The sequence below is a fragment of the Rhinoderma darwinii genome, assembly GCF_050947455.1.
Source record: "Rhinoderma darwinii isolate aRhiDar2 chromosome 10 unlocalized genomic scaffold, aRhiDar2.hap1 SUPER_10_unloc_6, whole genome shotgun sequence".
NCBI classification, from domain to species: domain Eukaryota; kingdom Metazoa; phylum Chordata; class Amphibia; order Anura; family Rhinodermatidae; genus Rhinoderma; species Rhinoderma darwinii.
In genome coordinates this window covers 283,026-296,804 of record NW_027461836.1, presented here as the reverse complement: position 1 = coordinate 296,804, position 13,779 = coordinate 283,026, and the positions used below count along the sequence as shown (strand labels likewise).

The 13,779-nt window shown below is 46.4% G+C and overlaps 2 long non-coding RNA genes across 2 annotated transcripts; both read left to right on the top strand.

Annotated features, from left to right (window-relative positions):
- Positions 1-2,357: 2,357 nt before the first annotated feature.
- Positions 2,358-6,840, top strand: LOC142697961 (uncharacterized). The gene is made up of 3 exons (XR_012865630.1): positions 2,358-2,650; positions 4,590-4,732; positions 5,401-6,840. It is a non-coding gene; the product is annotated as an uncharacterized LOC142697961 (long non-coding RNA).
- A 94-nt stretch (positions 6,841-6,934) lies between these two features.
- LOC142697954 (uncharacterized) lies at positions 6,935-12,650 on the top strand. The gene is made up of 4 exons (XR_012865623.1): positions 6,935-8,449; positions 8,680-8,809; positions 10,304-10,377; positions 11,574-12,650. It is a non-coding gene; the product is annotated as an uncharacterized LOC142697954 (long non-coding RNA).
- The last annotated feature ends 1,129 nt before the right edge of the window (positions 12,651-13,779 follow it).

Here is a 13,779-nt window from a genome sequence, read left to right as displayed (position 1 = left end):
TTAATATAATACATATATAGCAATGACAGTACCGCTGCTTTCTATTCAGCATCTTCCTGCAAGAAGCTGAACAATGTTACCAGATGACGCTGTGTTACACCAGCATGTCGCCATCTGACGGCAGAGATCAGAAAATGAAGGGAAATGATCACTTCAGGATCTGATGTTTTCTACATGTGAACCTAAAGACAAGGATGCTTGGATTCCATTCAATTATTATTTAAGAAATAATACATAAAACTACTAAGGTCACGGCCATTATGCAGGACGCCAGTCTGAAATGGCTGATGACTCTTCGGCTTTCAGGCACTTTGTAAAGGAGTATGGACTGCCAAAGGTTGTAAAGGCTGCCAAAACCGAATGCAATGAAAGCGCAAATCCGGTGAGTCATTGGATAACAGTAGGTCTAGAAAACAAGCAGACAGAGGTTACAGCAAGTCTTATGGAACTAATCACTAATTTACCCTCAGAACTTCCCAATAAATCCTAAATAACGTGTTCTGATATAATAACCCCGGAGACATAATGGATATAGAGGGGGGTCTCCTGCTTGGGATTCCTTTCTATCAGACAGAGCAGAATGGCGCTAGCAGAAAATGGCATCTGTTCTAGGGGGACTCAGGACACACATCTTTGATGGCGCTGAACCGCATAGGCAGAGCGCCAGGGACTGCAGAGAAGAGGAGTACGTGGTTACATAAGTGAAAAAATGCCTAGGAGCGTGATTGGGCCAAGGTGCTAAAGGAGGAAAGGGATATAGGGTAGAGTTCAAGGGCAGAGGCCCCTCTTTAACTTCTGCGGCACTGTGCAGTAACACCTAGTAGTTGCACTCCGTGTCGTGAGGAGATTTTTTCTTTTCTTTCCTTCTGTCTCTTTTCTTTCCAGCATGGCTGATGAGCTCTTACAGCAAGTGGCCCAGCGTGTGTCAGTCAAAGGCACCACCTGGCTGGAGGACCTGTTGAGACAGAAAGATGGTGAAGCTGTTGCAACGGCCCGTGGACCTGCGGCTGGAGAGACCAGAGGTAGGCCGCAGCGAATTACCTGCCCTCCCTTTTGATTAAGCCCAAGTCCCGTTCTCAGGGCTGCCCGCTCAGCAGGGGAGGCACACAGGTAGGGCCTGGCCTATCTCACCTTCTACATCCTCTGGGGAGGTGGTACCCCCTACCTCACTCAGTGTGTCCAGCATCCCTCCCCATGCTGCACGCCTCCCCCTTCTCACCCGGGCAACGGCCAGAGTGTAGTGCCGCTGGTTGTTTTCAGCCTGGCGGCGCATGGCGCTTCTGCTACCAGCCCGCCGTGCTCCAATGGGGGAGGGGCGGCTCCGGAGGACATGCCGCAGGGGCGCTGCAGTAAGGGCACTCCATGGCTCAGCCCCTATCAGAGGACAAGATATGGAGAGGAAGAAGACCGGAATCAGCCAGGGCTGCAGATTCATCAACAACCGTATCCTTTATTGAGTGTACCGTCCAGTTCTGGAATGCAACAGAGGAGTCCGAGCAGGGATGTGGCTCATGTGTTTGGTTCCAAGGGGGATCGATGTGATGTTGGTCACTCTTCTGCCTTGTACATCTTTTCTGTTTCAGGTTCGGCAAAGGAGTCGTCGAGAAGAGGGAGGAAACGTAGATCTGGAGGTGGGAGCAGGCACGGTCGGCGCAAACATCGCCATGGCAGGGTTGGTCGTTCTCAGAGGCGGAGATCGCCCTCGTCATCTTCTAAGCGACAACCCTCCTCTTCTTGCTGTTTATAAACGGTTCTTGTAGTGCTTTCTCCCTTATGTAAGATGATATTTGGGAGAAAGGTTGGAGGTGGTGGATGTCTTAACACTTGGTCGCCATCTCTAGATCTTCTACAGTTTGGGATGTGATATCTGCTTGGCTGTGGCACGCCATTCCACCTCATTGTATAAAACTGGAAGACGGAGAAAGTAAACTTGTAACTATATGTACAATTCTTCTAATATTTCTAAAACATTTTTAGATGATAATGGAGACAGTAGTGAACATAACAGCAAAACCCAGTGGTAGTAGTCACCATTGTCTGGGCAAGGTCTAAGGAGGCAGAGAGTGGGTAGTGGACTGGTTATTTCCTAGCATTTATGTGGGGATCCCCTTTTAATAGTGTTTGGATTGGATATTGGATATTCTCTACCTGCCATCTATATACATGTGATTTAGGACATACAACACATTGACCTCACCTTTATTTTTATTTTTGTTAGGTCCGACATGGAAGATTAGGGCTGGATCTTGTGTATTTGTGGTTTCGAGTGTGTGGTCAGATGAAACCGTCTCACGTCACCGTCCACGATGGTCCTCTTTATACTCCAGAGTTCTGGTTCTTCTCCCTCTTGGAGATGGTGAAGCTTTTTCAGGTAATTGTTATAGATAAACTCTAAGAAAAGAAACACATATCCACATTATAAACCTCATGATTGCAGGCACGGCCGGCGCAATCATCACCATGGCAGAGGTGGACGTTCTCGGAGGCGGAGATCGCCCTCGTAATCTGCTGAGCGACAACCTTCCTCTTCTTCCTCGGGTCGTCCCGGGTTTGCGCCTCGGCTCGGTGACCAAGCGGGGAGCCGTCCTTGGTTCCGGCGCCGCCAACGGTGAGGATGCGGCTTCGGGAGTGGTGGGGACCCCTACCCTCGGTGAGTCATCATGTGTGGACGCATGGCTTTCAAAATCTTTAATGTCTGGAAATTACTTAGTGTCGTTATTAAAGGCTATGGTGGCCGGTTTGGATAAAAGTGAAGGTGCACCTGTGCTTTCTGTTCCTCCAGGGGAGGTTAAGCCCTCGTCTGTGAGGCAAGCTAACTTAGCCTGCTTGACGTTTAGGGATTCCCTGTTTTATGGTGTGGCTCCTCTCGGCACTCATCTACCTGCTGAGACCAAGGAAAAAATGTAGAAAAATTAGTTCGTGGATATTTGATCTTTGATCTCGGTAGAACAGGTGATGGTGGATAAGGAGCGCACTTTTGAAAAAGGTTCTGATAAAAAGGTTAAGGTTGCTAGAGTGTTTAATAATTGGCTCCAGGGTTTCGCTATCCTGGCGCACGTAGTCTTCCAGAGCCATCCGGAATATGTGCGGAGCTGTTCGTGTACTTCAACACCATTTTTAGTGCCCACAGACTGCACGAAGGTACGACTTGGCGGTGCTACGACGAAGAATTTCGACGCTGTTTGCCTTTGTCGCCCGAGATTGGTTGGGCTTCAAATGCAACGGATATATGGTTGCAATTCATTTTAGCTCAGAGTGGGAAGCAGGTTAGACCCTTTCCCAGTTGGGCCGTGGGTTCCAGAGCAGTTCCAGGGTCAGCGACCACACGCCCTACAGGAGCCTGTTGGCTATATAATGAAGGACATTGCAGGTTCTTTGCAACCTGCAAGTTTCATCATGAATGCTCCATCTGCAGGGGCAAACAACCCGGTAAAAGGGGCCCCCTCCGACATGGCAGAGAACGCCAGTGAGCGTCCGCGAGATGGGGCCATAGTTTGATCGGTACCACAGGAGGCAGAGGCTCTCGCTAATGGTTTTAGTGCGGATTTCTTCATTCCTTTTGAAGCGTCGTCGGTATTGATGTAGGCGGACAACCTCAAATCAGCTAGAGATAACATCGACGTTTTTAGGGAGAAGTTATCAAAAGAAATTGCGTTATTTAGCATGGCTGGCCCCTTTGAGGAGCCTCCATATCTAAACTTGAGGGTCTCCCCTCTTGGCTTAGTCCCCAAGAGAGGTAGCGGAAAGTTTAGGATGGTACACCATCTATCCTTTCTTCGCGGGGCCTCAGTAAATGATGGGATTTCCAAAGACGAGGCGGCGGTGTCATACACTTCGTTTGATGTAGCGGTGCAAGTAGTTCTGAGTGCAGGTACTCGGGAGTTCTTGGCGAAGTCGATATTGAATCTGGATTTCGTTTACTTCTTGTCCATTCGGAGTGTTTTCATTTATTAGGTTAGGATAAAGAGCAAAAAACCACGGCGCCACTTGGTGTGGATCAAAGGAGATGGAGGTGAGAAATAGAGGAGATATATATGCTCACCGTGAGGTTAGGAGAGTTCAACGGAGGGTTCCACGGGATAGCTGCTGCCAGATCCGAGCCGGTTACCGAGGTGACCGCTTTGGTACGAGAGATGCAGGTAAAAACAAATAGGATCTATGTTGGCGCTGCTGCGTAGTGTGGACAAGGTGCAGATCCAGAAGATCAGTTTTGAGTTTTGTAAACTGTTTAATTGCAACGCGTTTCAACGCCGAACTGGCGTTTTCATCAGGCATCTGATGAAAACGCCAGTTCGGCGTTGAAACGCGTTGCAATGAAACAGTTTACAAAACTCAAAACTGATCTTCTGGATCTGCACCTTGTCCACACTACGCAGCAGCGCCAACATAGATCCTATTTGTTTTTACCTGCATCTCTCATTTATTAGGTTGTCATCTGGATGGGCTGTTTTATGTAGAGTTCGAGGGCAGAGCCGCTCTTTACCTTCTGCTGCAGCGTGAAGTAACACCTCATAGTTGCACTCCGTGTGGTGAGATTTTTTCTTTCCTTTTTTTCTTTCCTTACTTCTGTCTCTTTCCTTTCTTTCCAGCATGCCTGATGAGCTCTTACAGCAAGTGACACGGCGGGTGGCAGTCGAAGTCACCACCTGGCTGGAGGACCTGTTAAGACAAAAAGACGGTGAGGCGGCTGTAACAGCCCCAGGACCTGGACCTGCGGCTGGAGATACCAGAGGTAGGCCGCAGCAAATCAACCGCCCTCCCGTTAGGTTAAGCCCAAGTCTTCTTCCCAGGGCTGCCCGCTCTCCCCGTCAGCGTGGGGAGGCACACAGATCAGGCCCGGCCTGTCTCACCTTCAACATCTACGGGGGAGGTGGTTCCCCCTATCCCTCTTAATGTGTCCGGCATCCCTCCCTATGCTGCGCGCCTCCTCCATACTCACCCGGGAAACTGGCAGAGTGTAGTGCTGCCGGTTGTCAGCCGGGCGGCTAATGGCGCTTCCGCTACCCGCCCACCGTGCTCCGATGGAGGTGGGGTGGCTCCAGAGGACATGTAGCCTACCACTAGGCCTGCGCAGCGGAGATGGGCCGCACAGTTGCAATGAGTGCGGCGTACACTGCTGATCCGGTGACCTGTGACACGCCAACGGCCTTTCTCTCACCCGTTTTCAGTTCATGGCAGTTTTAAAGTCTTGCCTGGAGAAGCTGGGTTTGCCGTCAAGGGATTTTGGGACACACTCTTTTCACATAGGTGCGGCTACAGAGGCCGATTCACTGGGTTTGGGCGAGAGAGAGATAAGGCGTTTAGGTCGTTGGAAGTCTAAACTGTTATAAATCTTATGTGAGGCCTGACTTACTTTGCTAGTGGTTTATTTTTAATTTTTCTCCTTTTATGTTTTGGTAGGTTTTGGATTGTTGGGCATTCTTATGTCCATTGGGCCTACAAGCGCGCTCCTTGGCGCCCCCTTGGTGCTGCTTTGGGCCTCAGGAATTGTGACATGCATTGGAGAGGCATTAGGGGATTACGGTGGGTAAAAGTGTTGCCCGAAAATGTAGCCATCACAGTTGTCCCAACGCATGATGACCATCCAATTGCCAGGAGGATCTTTGGAATCAAGGCCTGAAGATCCCCAAAGGCTTCAGCATGGAGCATGATGAACTTATAATGTAGAAACGTCAGACCCAGAGCTAAAAAAGAGAAAATGAGCCAAATAAATCCTGTACCACGTGTAAAACAACCTAATAACATCTATGAAGCGCGGACCAACCACTAAACCCGAAATAAACTGTCAATAATGGACGGGAACATTTATCTGCATCGTATAATCCGGACAATTATTATCAATTGAAATTAACAACTCTTTATTTCGGGTTTTTTCGAAAAATCTGATTACTGCTTCAGGCTGAGATGGGGGCAGGGTGCGACTGATGCCAAGTCTAAGTCATGTCTGACAGTCTGGTTGCTAGGAATACACAAGCTAACAACCACAGTCTTGTCCAGCAATGTGTCCTTAGCAACCAGCCTGCGCCTCTCACTTACATAGTAATCAGATTTTTGTAAAAATAAATGTAGGTTTGACCCCAGAGTAATATAATCAGATATAAGACTTTTTATAATAACCCGCCATCCCCCAGAAGTAAGAGCATATTATAATCACTTCCGTGATATTTACTTACAGACAATCGCCATTCCTACGAATCCTATTCTAAACAGGATATTTTCGGGAAATAAATTTCCCATTTCACTGTAAAACAAAAAGGAAAACGCTCAATATTAAATAATATGGAAACATTTTCAGAATTGTTTCATCTTAATAATCAGCCGTCTGATAATAATTTATAGGACTGAGGGGATGTGTTTCTCTGTCCTTTTGCGGCCCCCTCTGGGTAATGGAAGCCATTTTGTTAATTAGATATTTCCTCCTTATCCCCAATCCATTGATTTTCATAATAGTGAGAAGTTGCCAATGAATCAGCAAATCGCACTCTTGTGTCAATGCACAGAAAGAAAGACCTGCAGCGAGGGCCCAGCCCCCCATCAGAGGACAGGAGCTAGAGAGGAAGACGACCAGTATCAGCCAGGGCTGCGAACTCCTGATCAACCGTATCCTTTATTGACTGTACCGTCTGGTTTCTGGCCTGCAGCAGAAGGGTCCGAGCAGGGATGTGGCGCATGTTTTTGGTGCCAAGGGGGATCAATGTGATGTTGGTCACTCTTCTGCCTTGTCCCTTTTTTCTATTTCAGGTTCGGCAAAGGAATCATCAAGAAGAGGGAGAAAACGCAGATCTGGAGGTGGGCGCAGGCACGGTCGGCACAAGCATCGCCATGGCAGAGGTGGTCGTTCTCAGAGGCGGAGATCACCCTCGTCATCTTCTGAGCAACAACCTTCCTCTTCTTCCTCGCCATCATTATCTGCATCACCCTCCCCGCCAAGGTCGTCGAGCCATTCTGATGATAGACGGATCCACAGGCGGCATCGTATCAATGCCCGGCAGGCAGAAAAAGACCTGGTTGGGTCGTCCCGGGTTTGCGCCTCGGCTCGGGCACCAAGCGTGAAGCAGTCCTTGGTTGTATCGGGGACCCCTATACTCGGTGTGACTGATGCCAAGTCTGAGTCATGTCTGACAGTCTGGTTGCTAGGGATACACTACCTAACAACAACAACAGTCTTGTCCAGCAATGAGTCCCTAGCAACCAGCCTGCGTCTCTCATTGACATAGTAATCAGATTTTTTTAAAAATAAATGTAGGTTTGACCCCAGAGTAATATAATCAGATATAAGACTTTTTATAATTACCCACCATCCCCCAGAAGTAGGAACATATTATAATCACTTCCGTGATATTTACTTACAGGCAATGGCCATTCCTACGAATCCTATTCTAAACAGGATATTTTCGGGAAAGAAATTTCCCGTTTCACTGTAAAACAAAAAGGAAAACGCTCAATGTTAAATAATATAGAAAAATTGTCAGAATTGTTTAATCTTAATAATGATCAGTCAGATAATAATCTATAGGACTGGGGGGATGAGTTTCTCTGTCGTTTTGCGGCCCATCTGGATAATGGAAGCCATTTTGTTAATTAAATATTTCCCCCTTATTTAAGTAATTACCTTATACATTCCCAAACTATAAAATAAGAGTCTGGTAACTCTCCATCTTACCTGATGTACATCAGTGGGGGGGGGCATGGTTGTTGAGAACAGTCAGTGTGTAGCTAGCAGAGAGCCAGGCCACACACCAAAAGGCCAAGAAGATGGGGAAAAATCCAAATCAGTGATTTCCATGATAATGAACAGTCGCAAATGAATCAGCAAATCGCCCTCTTGTGTCAATTCACAGAAAGAAAGACCGGGCTGCTGTCAGGGGAATATTTATAACCTCTCATCGTCTCTCTGACATCATAGATCAGTGATATCATCATGATGGCGACTGTGTCGGGAGATGTTGGGGGAAGGAGGGCCAGGCAAAGGAGACGCCGCAGGATCACTGCAGCGAGAGCGCAGCCCGCTATCAGAGGACAGGAGCTAAAGAGGAAGACGACCGTTATCAGCCAGGGCTGCGAACTCCTGATCAACCGTATCCTTTATTGACTGTATCTTCTGGTTTCTGGCCTGCAGCAGAAGGGTCCGAGCAGGGAAGTGGCGCATGTTTTTGGTGCCAAGGGTGATCAATGTGATGTTGGTCACTCTTCTGCCTTGTTCCTTTCTTCTATTTCAGGTTCGGCAAAGGAATTGTCGAGAAGAGGGAGGAAACGCAGATCTGGAGGTGGGTGCAGGCACGGTCGGCACAAGCATCGCCATGGTAGAGGTGGTCGTTCCCGGACGGGCCCCGTTGCAGGCCGCAATTGCTAATTTGACATTGCCCCGTCCCCAGTTGATCCTTGCACCGCCCCGCCGTCACCAGCAGGCATAAAATTGAACTTGCCCCTTTGGTGTAGTTTACAACTGGTGAGTAGATGATGAACCCATGTGTAGACTGTGTAGTATTAAACAGAGTGGGGTAGGTCAAGATCACTTTTTTCAATTGGAAAGTCATTTTGGGGGATGGGCTCATACTTGATTGGCATGGTGCAATGGAAGTGGATGCTGCTATGTAAGTAAATCATGAGGTGGGGCAGGTTAGGATCTGACTAATGTATTGAGGAGTCGCTGTATTAACGTATTTACTTTTTCTTTAGGTGACGTGAAGAACCCGACCCCTCTACGTGGTGGGAGTAGATTCCAGGCTCCTTCTACCTGTATCTCCTGGGTGCCGGCTGCCCAGTGGGCATAGAATTGAACTTGTCCCTTCGGTGTAGTTTACAACTGGTGAGTAGTCAATTGTCTTATTTATAACGCTGTACTAGATAGGAAGGGGATGATTTATAGATTGTGTTAGGCTCATGTCACGTTTTTTTTTTCTGGCAGTTTTTGAGCAATTTTTTTAGCCAAACACAGGAGTGTATACAAAAGAGACAGATCAGCTTTTTCTTTATACTTTTCCGTCTTTTAAGATCCATTTCTGTGTTTGACTCAAAAAACTGTGACACCAGCCTCAAGGAAATATGCTAAGCGCTCTGTCTATGGGCTGTAACTGCAATACCAGACGCAGCCTGTGGACCGACGTGATGCTGTTTAAAAAAACAACACTTTTTTAGAGTCCTGAACAACCCCTTTAAAAATAGAAATATGCTGCCTAAAGTACATTCACTTTGTAAATGAGACCGCACTGTTGCTGAAACGAAGGTGCAGAAGTCCTCAGCTGAGCGCCTTGCACCTTCGGCTGTGAGCAGCGCTCGTTGTCAGGCTGGAGACGGCTCTCATAGACGTTCCATATAAGCCGTCTCAGCCTGACAGGGAGAGCTGCTCACAGCTGAAGATACAAAGCTCTCAGCTGAATACTTCTGCACCTTCGTTTTAGCGGCGGCGGTCTCAGCACCCAGACCCACTTCAGGTAGGTGTCTATGACATTTCAAAAGTTTGATGAAAGTGCAGTTATTATTTAATGTTAAAACTTGTTTTAAAGCAGAATTTTAATATGTTGGATTTTTAACAAGAATCTGTTGCTGTTAGCAAAGTTTGTACCGCTTTTCTTCCAAAAAAATATATTTTTTTAGTCAGGCAAGCACTGGTTAGCACTGCTGCCCATGCCGTTTCTTGTACCCATCAGAATGAGGCTGCCTTGTCGGGGCAGGTGGGCTCACACAATTTTATCAAATTTGATTAAACTGTGTGCCAAGAACCTCACTGTTATTTGCTTATAAGAAATATTGCAGTAATTAAATGGGTTTTTGAATCTAATCTCATAAATTCATGGTATATCCCCATGATATGCTATAAATGTCTAATAGATGCAGGAACCACTTCTGGGACCTGCACCCACCTCGAGAACGAGGTCCCCTCACACCTGTCAAGTCTTCTAAAGTGGACGGGAGGAACAGAAATAGCCAAGCGGGCTGTTTTCAGCTGTTTGCATAACTCCAATAGAAGTCTATTGGATTAAACAAGTGGCATAGCGAGCTATCCTGTGGATATACCATAAATGTATGAGATAATATATAAGACTACAGAGTTACGAAAACAGTGTAGCTCGCAGTGCTGTCCTGTGGATATGCCATAAATGTATGAAATGAGAAAACATCTTTTATTCTACATATTTTATATATAATGTATATTTTACTTTTGCTCACTGGTGTCTCGGTGACCTCTAGGACAGCATGTTCTTTTTAAGACACCCGGTTTAATCCTGCTAATGTTTCCTGAGAGCGACCGGCCCAGCCAGGATTGAGTGTAATGTTATCTGCATTTCTTTTTACCACTTAGCAAAGACGAACCTACACTCACTGCATGCCACCCACCATCTATGGGTACAGAGCGAAGAATGATTGGCATCCAATGTAAGTCACTGCTTTTAATGTTTAACTTAGTGGACTTTTAATATCTCAAGCACTCTGGCTTCTATTTTGTGGGGGACAGTTTATAATAGGTTGTACTAAGCTTCAAATGCCTAGAAGCATTGCCGTGGGGAACCCTGTGTTAGTTGGGTGGGGGCCCCCATCATAAATAACTGCTCCATACTGCTGGCAGTCTAAGGGTATGTTCACATGGCCTATTTTCAGACGTAATTTGGTCGTTTTACGCCTCGAATTACGCCTGGAAAAACGCCCCTAATACGCCTACAAACATCTGCCCATTGCTTTCAATGGGAATTACGATGTTCTGTTCCCACGAGCCTTTATTTTACGCGTCGCTGTCAAAATATGGCGCGTAAAATGAAGGCTCGTCAAAAGAAGTGCAGGTTATTTCTTGGGACGTTTTTGGAGGCGTTTTTTATTGACTCCATTGAAAAACGGCCGTAAAAAACGCAGCGAAAAACACGAGTTGTTAAAAAAAACGTCTGAAAATCAGGAGCTGTTTTCGCCTGAAAACAGCTCCGTATTTTCAGACGTTTTTGGTCAGTACTTGTGAACATAGCCTTAATCTGGCCCTGGGTAGCATTTATGTTGAAGTTGTGGGGTGCTTGAGATGTCACAAAAGAATTTGTAGTTCGTCGGGCATTGAAGGGTTGGAAAAAGGAACATGTCTCGCGTGACATGCGGCGGCCCGTCGTGTCCTTTGCATTACTTACAAAAATGATAGGCATCTTGTTGGAGGTGTGTGTTGAGGATTATGAGCGGTGTCTGTTTATGACGGCGTTTATTCTGGCCTTTTTCTGTGCTTTCAGGACTAGCGAGTTGGTTGCCTCAGTCGCTTGGGGGGAGATATATGCCGGTAGCTGCTATCTGGGACTTCAAGTCCCGGAGGCCCGCTGAAAAGCAATTTTTAATACACGCCAACTGCCTCTCTCTCACCCGTTTTCAGTTCATGGCAGTTTTCAAGTCCTGCCTGGAGAAGCTGGGTTTGCCGGCAAGTGATTTTGGGACGCACTCTTTTCACATAGGTGCGGCTACAGAGGTCGATTCACTGGGTTTGGGCGAGAGAGAGATAAGGCGTTTAGGTCGTTGGAAGTCTAAACTGTTATAAATCTTATGTGAGGCCTGACTTACTTTGTTAGTGGTTTATTTTTCATTTTCCTCGTTTTATGTTTTGGTAGGTTTTGGATTGTTGGGCATTCTTATGTCCATTGGGCATCCGAGCGCGCTCCTCGGCGCCCCCTTGGTGCTGCTTTGGGCCTCAGGATTTCCGACATGGATTGGAGAGGTATTACGAGATTACGGTGGGTAAAAGGGTTGCCCGAAAATGTAGCCATCACAGCCGTCCCAACGCATGATGACCATCCAATTGCAAGGAGGATATTTTGAACCAAGGCCTGACGATCCCCAAAGGCTTCAGCATGGAGCATGATGTACTTATAATGTAGAAACGTCAGACCCAGAGCTGAAAAAGAGAAAATGAGCCGAATTAATCCTGTACCACGTGTAAAAGCACCTAATAACATCTATGAAGCGCGGACCAAGCGCTAAACCCAACAAGAAACCTTCAATAATGGACGGGAACATTTATCTACATCGTCTAATCCGGACAATTATTATCAATTGAAATTAACAAAACTTTATTTATTTTTTTAGAAAATTCTGATTACTACTGCAGGCTGAGATGGGGGCAGGGTGCGACTGATGCCAAGTCTGAAAATTTTCAGAATTGTTTCATCTTAATTATCAGCAGTCAGATAATAATCTATAGGACTGAGGATATGCGTTTCTCTGTCCTCTTGCGGCCCCTCTGGGTAATGGAAGCCATTTTGTTAATTAGATATTTCCTCCTTATTTAAGTAATTACCTTATACCTTATGGGGGGGGGGGGGCATGATTGTTGATAACAGTCAGGGTGTAGCTACCAGAGAGCCAGGCCACACACCAAAAGGCCAAGAGGATGGAGAAGAATACCAATCCATTGATCTCCATAATAGTGAGAAGTCGCCAATGAATCAGCAAATCGCACTCAATTCACAGAAAGTAAGACTGCGCAGCTGTCAGGGAAATATTTATAACCCCTCATCATATCTCTGTGACATCATAGCTCCGTGATGTCATCATGATGTCACAGTAAGGTCAGTTCTGCTCTGGAGCTGCCATGGTTTAGTATCTGCTATGAACTTATATCTGCTATGGGCTTCGCAGACCCCAGAACACAAGTCATTGATGTAGTGACATTTTAGCGTCTTTTTTCACAGAGGTCAATGTAAGGTCATCTGTTATACTGTGCTAATAAAAAGTATTTACCCCCCTCCATTCATTTTTCCATGTTGTTTTGGGTGATGGCATTGTATCACAGGGGATTACATTTGGTAAAACAAGACTGACCAATGATGGCATCACCCCCACATAACACAACCTCTAACATTTATATGAAATAACTGAGACCCAGACCAAGATGTGGGGGTAAAGTGGGGGTCGGCCACAGCTTTTATTATTAACAATAAATTTGAGGACGTTGTCCGCTGGTTGGATAAACACATTGCAAGATAAACAGGTCACCCTGGGTGCCAGAACATTGCAGGCGCGATGGGCATGTTCCAGTTGTTTCCGGGTGATTTCACGAACGGTAGAGACAAGATCCTCCTAGAACCGCCGCTGTGACGTCTGGAACAGAACAAAATGATCAAAACAGGATGAACATAAAAACTCTGAAACAATTATCAACAAAATGACATTTAAGGCTATGTTCACACGCAAACTCAAAAACGTCTGAAAATACGGAGCGGTTTTCAGGCGAAAATAACTCCTGATTTTCAGACTTTTTTTTAACAACTCGCGTTCTTCGCGGCGTTCTTTACGGACGTTTTTGGAGCTGTTTTTCCATGGAGTCAATGAAAAACGCCTCCACAAACGTCCCAAGAAATTACCTGCACTTCTTTTGACGAGCCGTCATTTTACGCGCCGTATTTTGAGAGCGACGCGTAAAATAAAGGCTTGTGGGAACAGAACATCGTAATTCCCATTGAAAGCAATGGGCAGATGTTTGTAGGCGTATTAGGGGTGTTTTTTAATGCGTAATTCGAGGCTTAAAACTCCCGAATTACGTCTGAAACCACTGCGTGTGAACATACCCTAACTCCTTAACAAGATGCCACATACATGTACGTGGCAGTCGTTAAGGGGAAGTATGGAGCGGGATCACGGGCTGAGCTCGCTCCATACTCCATACTCCATATTCGCTGTGTAATATAGCCAACACCTCACTGCAACAGACAGAACCAAAAATCACTTTGAGTCTTCCCGTTTAACCCCTTAGATGCCACAATCACGACCGCAGCATCTAAAGCATTAGAATGAGAGGGGCGACCCCCTCCGACGTGC